Genomic DNA, 7,500 nt, shown 5'->3' on the forward strand with positions numbered 1-7,500 from the left:
ATAAAAGCAATAATAATAAAGACGATGTCTATGAAGATGATGGTGATGATGATGATGATGATGATGATGATAATAATAATAAAAATATAAATTATAATCATAATAGCAACAAAGACGACAACTCCACTATTAGTAATAACAACAATAATAATGATAATAATAGTAATAATAATAACGCTGACGACGATTATGATGGTGATTTTAAGATTATGATGATGACGATAATGATTATGATTACTAATAGTAGTAATAATAATGGTGGTAATGATGAAGCAGATGATGATGATAATATTGATAACACAAAACACGATATCAACACCAGTAACAACGGAATCTAACCCTCAAAAAATAGATAGATAAATAAATAAATAAATTGATAAATAAATTACACGAGAAAAACCGACCGACTCGAAACAATGACATAAGAAGCGTTGTTTTTTTCAAGTTTATTGTCTCGTAAAAACTCTCGTCAAACGTGCTTCGAATTCCGTTTCGAACATCCACTCAGAACCGCGCTTTTTGTATGTATGGGGTAAGACAGATTCGAAGCAAAAGTAATGAAAGTAATAAAAAGGATGATAATAAAAGTAATAATTATAAAGATGTTAGTGAAGATGATGATGATGATGATGATGATGGCAGTGATGGTAGTGGTGATGGTGATGATGCACAACACGCGTAAAATATAGATCTGCACGCAGGCGCGCGTGGGAGGGAGGGGCTGGAGGGAGGGAGGGAGAGAGAGAGAGAGAGAGAGAGAGAGAGAGAGAGAGAGAGAGAGAGAGAGAGAGAGAGAGAGAGAGAGAGAGAGAGAGAGAGAGAGAGAGAGAGAGAGAGAGAGAGAGAGAGAGAGAGAGAGAGCCGTGGGCATGATAAACCCAGCTATTTATACCTGCTGTGAGCAAACTTTTTACTCAACATTTTGATGGACGATTTTTCTGTTTATAACCTGGGTTCTTATACAAAGATTCGCAATTACATATTCATGCGCAGGGTAACAATAGCGATTCGGTGATAATCTAATACAGAAAACATGAATACATCTAATTAATCCTTGCAAACGAAGAAAAAGTAAAAAAAAAAAAAAAAAAAAAAAAAAAATCATTAGACCAGATATCTAACAGCTCAAACAACCAAACAGACAAACGCTAAAAAAAATCCCATTAAGAAGAACATCATCCTTTCATCCTCTCCATACAATCCAGGCGAACACACGCACGTACGCACAGCAATCACGATATCCCCAAGTTATCTAAGCCTTAATTACATAATTGCCGTTCAGGATTTAGTTGGTTTCGGTCACGCCACTGGAAGGGAACTCCATTTCCTCTTTTAGATTCTGTTGCGTCACGCCTATGCGCAACTACACCCACACTCGCACACGCACCCACCTACACGCGTAAAATATAGACACGCACACAGGCGCCCATATACACACACACGCACATGCACACACAAACGCACGCACGCACACATACAAGCGCGCATAAAACACAAAGTAAATATATAAAAGATATTAGCGCAGATCAGAATACACAAAAAGTAAAAACACATACAAGCAAACGGAAAATAAAACATTAAAGGAATAAACGCACGGAAAATTAGCATAACACACTTGCAGACGTCCACACGTACACAATAGATAACAATAAACACGTACGCAAAAAGTAAAAATAAACACGCACACGAACACACAGAGAAAAAGGTAAGCATAAACACGCACTCACTCGCAGACGGACACTCTCTCTCTTTCTCTCTCTCTCTCACACACACACACACACACACACACACACACACACACACACACACACACGCACACGCACACGCACACGCACACGCACACGCACACGCACACGCACACGCACACGCACACGCACGTACGTATAGTACGCCCCCCGCCGGTGCATTTACCACAGCTGCCTGATGCGACCATAACGGCACCTCAGGGAGTAACGAGAACCTATAAGCACTGTGGCTGCGTCAGGCTGTCCATAGATCATCATTTATCTCGCCCTCTTGTCACATTTTGTTCCATTTCTCGTCACGTTTCGCCCAGTCTCTCGTCACATTTTGTTCCATTTATCGTCACGTTTTGCTCAATTTTCCGTCACATTTTATTGTCTCGTCACATTTTGTTCCATTTCTCGTCACATTTTCTTCCATTTCTCGTCACATTTCTTCCATTTCTTGGCACATTTTGTTCCATTTCTCGTCACATTTTGTTCCATTTCTTGGCACATTTTGTTCCATTTCTTGGCACATTTTGGTTCATTTCTCGTCACATTTTGTTCAACCACCCATCATATTTTGTTATCTGGCAGAACTATATCCAACGGTAAATGGCGGCTCTCGATTTTCAATTGCCCCATTACCCATTTCTAGCCAAAAGGGGCATTGCCTCACCGACTTCAGCTACGTCACTAACAACACTGTGGGAGGAAATAATGGGAGACCGAACTGCTAACGGAAATGCCCTTAAAATGCCTTTGATACTGCATCCAATCAAAGTTTTAATCCTCTGCTGAGCAATGCGATTCCACCTGTAAGACAACACAAGGTTTATCTTTACCTCCCCCCGCCCCTCCCTCTCCCCAGCTGCTCCTGTGAAGTGTTGCTACTTTTAATTAATTTTATTTCAGGGGTGAACCAAAAGGGCAAGGTATTTATGAAGGCGCTTTTCCAAAACTATTGCGTGTGATAAGGAAATAAACTACTGCACATTATCTGAATAATCTTTCGCGAATAGAAGAGTTTGACAAGATAAGGTAGCTTTAAAAAACTGCAATGATAATCGAAATATAAAGCATATAATAATATTATTATTATTTTTGGACACATTTCTGTCTCCTTTCTCGCTGAATTGTTAATTTTCTGTGTCGTTACTTTATCACCAATAAACATTAAAAAGGTGTGCGCGGCAACTTTCAATAAAACAACAACAATAACGACAAGAAACATCAACAAAAGAAAGCGTAACTGCGTGTCAGTCACCCCCCCCTCCCCCCCTCGTTTAGCAGACTTCGCTCATCAGCCGAGAGAAGTTTCATCGCAACCTAACTTCGGCATTACTTCATAACTTGAATGAAAGAGAGCGAGCATTAAAGTCTTTATTGAATTAGTTCATTCATTACTTTGGCATCACTTTTTCGCTTATGTCGCTTTTACCCCGTCACCGTAATTGAGTGTCGTGAATACCGCCATTTGGGTAAATTTTGCTGTAGTCTCATTTTTACGATGTAGAGCTTAATATCTTTCTCGTTATAGGATAATAGAATTATCTTTGTTATCAATTATCGCTTTTATAGGAAAGAGCAACTGAAAATAAAAACAGAATAGGATAGATGTTTTACATGTTCTTTCTATAATGTAACAATATTTAGCTGTTTCTCCTATTTCTCTTGTCTTCTTTTTCTACATTTTCTTCCCGTTCTTCTTCTTTCTCTTCTCCACGTTCTATATTTCTTTTTCTATCTCCTTCGCCTTCTTCCATTTCTCCATATTTTCTTCCCTTTCTGCTTTATTTTTCTCCTCATCCTCGACGTTCTCCCCATCCTTTTAATCTCGTTTTTAATACCCTTCGTTTTTATACTTTTTCTTCAACAGAAAAATATATTAACTATCGCATCTGTTACCGACATAATTCGCTTTATGGCAACAGCGATCGAAGCCGTAACCTCGTCCGCTGACTCAGACCGAGACAGATAACAGGGAAGGGAAATAAGTTCTGAAAATTATACATAGATGACGCTGTGGTCTGTCGTGATTAGAAAGTCAGAGTGGTATTGTCTCTAATTTCAAAGTAGAGGAAGGGTTTCATGCCGGTCGAAGAACGAAGAGAAATGGAATCGCTTGTGTATTTTTTTCTTTTATACTTGTACTGGTTATTATTTCCACTATCTCTTTTTTCAATCTTTTCTCTTGTTCTTTTTTCATTTTATTGTTTCAATATTTTACCTTTACCCTTATCGCCCATCACTTTCTTCACCTTTTCCTCTCAAGAAGTCAAAATATAAAACAAAACTCAAAGAATCGGACAAGCTGTAGCCTCACATCAGCTGTTTTTACTTCCTCTGTGCAAATCACGTGACTGAAAACCCGCCTCTGGATTCCGTTTTCTTTTCGCTTGGTCGGAGTCGTTTAGTCAAGCTTTTCGCTGAAAATTGTGGAGGATTGCTGCTTGTCGGGACGATTCTGATTTTTTGTATTATTTAATTATCTATGAATCAATTATTTGATTGGGTTATTTTATTTATTGGTCGGATATTTTAGCAGGAGTGTGGAAATAAGGAGAGGATTACAGGGATTGCATATATAAACTGGAAATATGAATTGAGGCTAAACAGAGAGAGAAGGAATAAACAACGAAAAAAAAATGGCGAACATATTTTCCAGCGACGATATCCTTTTTCAAGGCACAGGAAAATGGCCTCTATTCCACCTCCACAAACAACACATTTTTCCTTGTTTTATGGCAGCGAGACACTAACTAGAGTACGAGGCGCAATCATCACCAAATATCTGGCAGATGTTTTCAACTCTAATGCAATAAGGGAGAGATGGGTTAATGGGAGGGAGGGGGAGGGGGAAGGGAGAGAGAAAGGGGGGGGAGGGGAGTGAGCAATAAGGAGAAGGATGGAGGTGGTGAGAAGGAAAAGAGTGAGAATGAGGGAGGGGGAGGAAATGAGTGAGGAGAGAGGAAGAGGGATGGATGGAAACAAGGAGATGAAAAGAGGGACAGAGAGCGGGAAAGAGGTAGGGAGGGAGGGAGAGAGAGAGAGGTTAGGGAGGAGAAAGAGAGAAGGTGAGAAGAAAAAAAGAAAGAAAGAGAGAGCAACATCAATAAAATAGAGAACAATACACAGATAATCAGATAACCGAGAAGACCGAAACCAGGGAAAAACAAATAAAGCGAGAAAAGCGAACAGAAAAAAAGCCTAAAGCGCAAGGAGAGTCATGCAGGTGACTGATGCTGCAGTGCATGACCTTCGACCTATTGCCAATCGTGATGTGCGTGCATCTCACCCGTGTATAATCAGATGATCGGATCCCTTGCAAAGCATCCGAATCTAAATAACGATTTGCGAAACCACTTCCCGAGATAGCTTCATAAACCATATATTTCTGCTAAGAAATGTTTTATATAGAAAAGATGGGTCGTTTTCCCCAAATAGATTGATAAGTAGCTAGAAAAATATATTAATATTGTAGATACAGATGAATTTAAGATAAGTGAAATACATAAAGAAAGTGAAGGACAGAAAGCGATAAACAGAGGAAACAAGAGAAATTAGAAAAAGAGAGGAGAAGAGAGATAAAGAGGGGAACCAGGAGAAAAGAAAGAGAAAGAGTAGAGAAGTGAGAAAGAGACAGACACGAGCCAAAAAATGAAATGTTGCAATCCATCCAGCAACCAGACCGAAGCCCAAACGAAAGCCAACACAACACGTGGCCTGGAATTTCAAGATGATATTCAGTTGCACCGATATCATGCAAACAGTTTCACGTGAACCGATGATACGAACCAAAACGAGGCACGTCGGACGCTGTTCAAGTTGCACTGATAATTGCAGACTCGTTTCCTCCGTTCCTCTCCGGTTTTTGGCATTCCTGCGCTTCTCTTCGCTCTTTTCGGTGCGTGGGAAACGGGAAGAAGAATGGAACGGAATAATAAGCGCTGGCCGAAAGTTAACAGAAACTTCTCGGAGATAAAATAACAGTTTGTGAAGGGAGGTTCTGAGAGCAGCGCCAATTCTCGTTTGTTAACATAAGTTATATATATATAAAAAAAAGACTCAGGAAGTCTAAGTGACGTAGAGTTTCTGTGGCGCTTTTGACGGTTTCGTCTTGGGTCGAAATTCGGGCTTTTGTTTTGGCGTTTGGCTTTTCTTTCGAATTTCTTCTCTGAGTCCCTTTTGGTCTTCCTTTCTCTGCTACTTTTCTTATTCTACTGCTATTTCTCTCTTCCTCTCCCCCCCTTTCTCTCTCTCTCCCATCTCTCTCTCTCTCTCTCTCTCTCTCTCTCTCTCTCTCTCTCTCTCTCTCTCTCTCTCTCTCTCTCTCTCTCTCTCTCTCACTCACTCTCTCACTCTCTCTCTCTCTCTCTCTCTCTCTCTCTCTCTCTCTCTCTCTCTCTCTCTCTCTCTCTCTCTCTCTCTCTCTCTCTCTCTCTCCCTCTCTCTCTCTCTCTCTCTCTCTCCCTCTCCTTCTCCCTCTCTCTCTCCTTCTCCCTCTCTCTCTCTCTAACAATAACAATACCATTTACCTTTCCAGTCTCATTTTACCCTCATTTCTTAGCTCCGTCCCCTTCCCCTTTTTTGAGTTTTAGGAAATAACTCTCCGGCGCGCACAGACCAAGCAATAACATCAAACACTTTTATACCAATAACCCTGCTTTAGAGAAGGACTAGCGACCGTAATAACACCGCAGTTAATTGCTTTTTAACCGTATTAAACCTCTTGATTACATTATTAATTGCTGCGACAGGACGTGGATATGTAAAACATAACTGCAGTGGAGCGATATTTTCCACCTTTCCATATGGGAATACAAAATAACTACAACGCAAAGGACTCCTTAAAATACAATTTTCATGGTAAATGACTATTGTATTTTATTCCTTGCTATTATAAAAGTAAAAAAAAAGATATTTCCGACATCGTTATAGCTACACATTATTTAGGTTCTTTCCGCTGCCAAGCTTTCAACCCTAAAAACGGTAAAACGGTAGAATAACTGTTCCCATGCTTCACTTTTATGATCCTCGTGGAAACCCATAGTATTATTTTACCTTCCATCGGCTGTATAACATAATGGTTTTGCGCATTACAGAACGAGGATATATCATCATCGTTCTAAAGCTTCCAAATGCGTATCGGTCATATTGCTGAAAAATCCAACGGTGCTTGAAACGTATCCCTCAACGTACAACTATTCCAGCATCACATTTTTTCAAAACTCGGCAGACCTTGAAGCTTTTTTGAAACATTTTGGATGCTAATGACACTAACAACACTGCACCGCCATCATCATTATACCCACGATCAAAGTACCTTGTTCCTCCTCCTCCCCTCCCCCCCCCCATCCCTCCCTAACCACAAGCCTTGCCAAAATCGAACGAAAGGATATTTTATAACAATGGCTAGAAAAGGGGATTCCAGAGCTCGTACCTGGCGAGAACCCTAAATCTTTTTTTTTTTTTCCTCGCTGGTTCTCGTGCCAAGACTATAAAATGTCTTCAGGGTTCCAGATAACATGGCGAGATACATTTTCCTACGTTAGTAAACCTCTTTTGTAAAACACTCTAATCTATGAAAATGAAAACAGCCACAACAAGGTATGAAAATAAACGTTTATTTTCATATCTCATTGTGGCTGTTTTAATTTTCATTTTTGTGTACACGTTAATGTGCTTGTGTTCGTTCTAAATCTATATTACGCTCCTGTATCGATCTATCCATTTATTTTAGCCTCGAATCTACCACCTTATTGCTCACTTGATA

The 7,500-nt window shown here is 39.9% G+C and overlaps 1 protein-coding gene across 1 annotated transcript in view; it reads right to left on the bottom strand.

Annotated features, from left to right (window-relative positions):
* Nucleotides 1-7,500, bottom strand: part of LOC113828157 (uncharacterized) — a 110,666-nt gene that overhangs the window by 8,388 nt on the left and 94,778 nt on the right. The gene's annotated exons all lie outside the window — the stretch shown is intronic.

This window comes from Penaeus vannamei, chromosome 1 (genome assembly GCF_042767895.1).
Source record: "Penaeus vannamei isolate JL-2024 chromosome 1, ASM4276789v1, whole genome shotgun sequence".
NCBI classification, from domain to species: domain Eukaryota; kingdom Metazoa; phylum Arthropoda; class Malacostraca; order Decapoda; family Penaeidae; genus Penaeus; species Penaeus vannamei.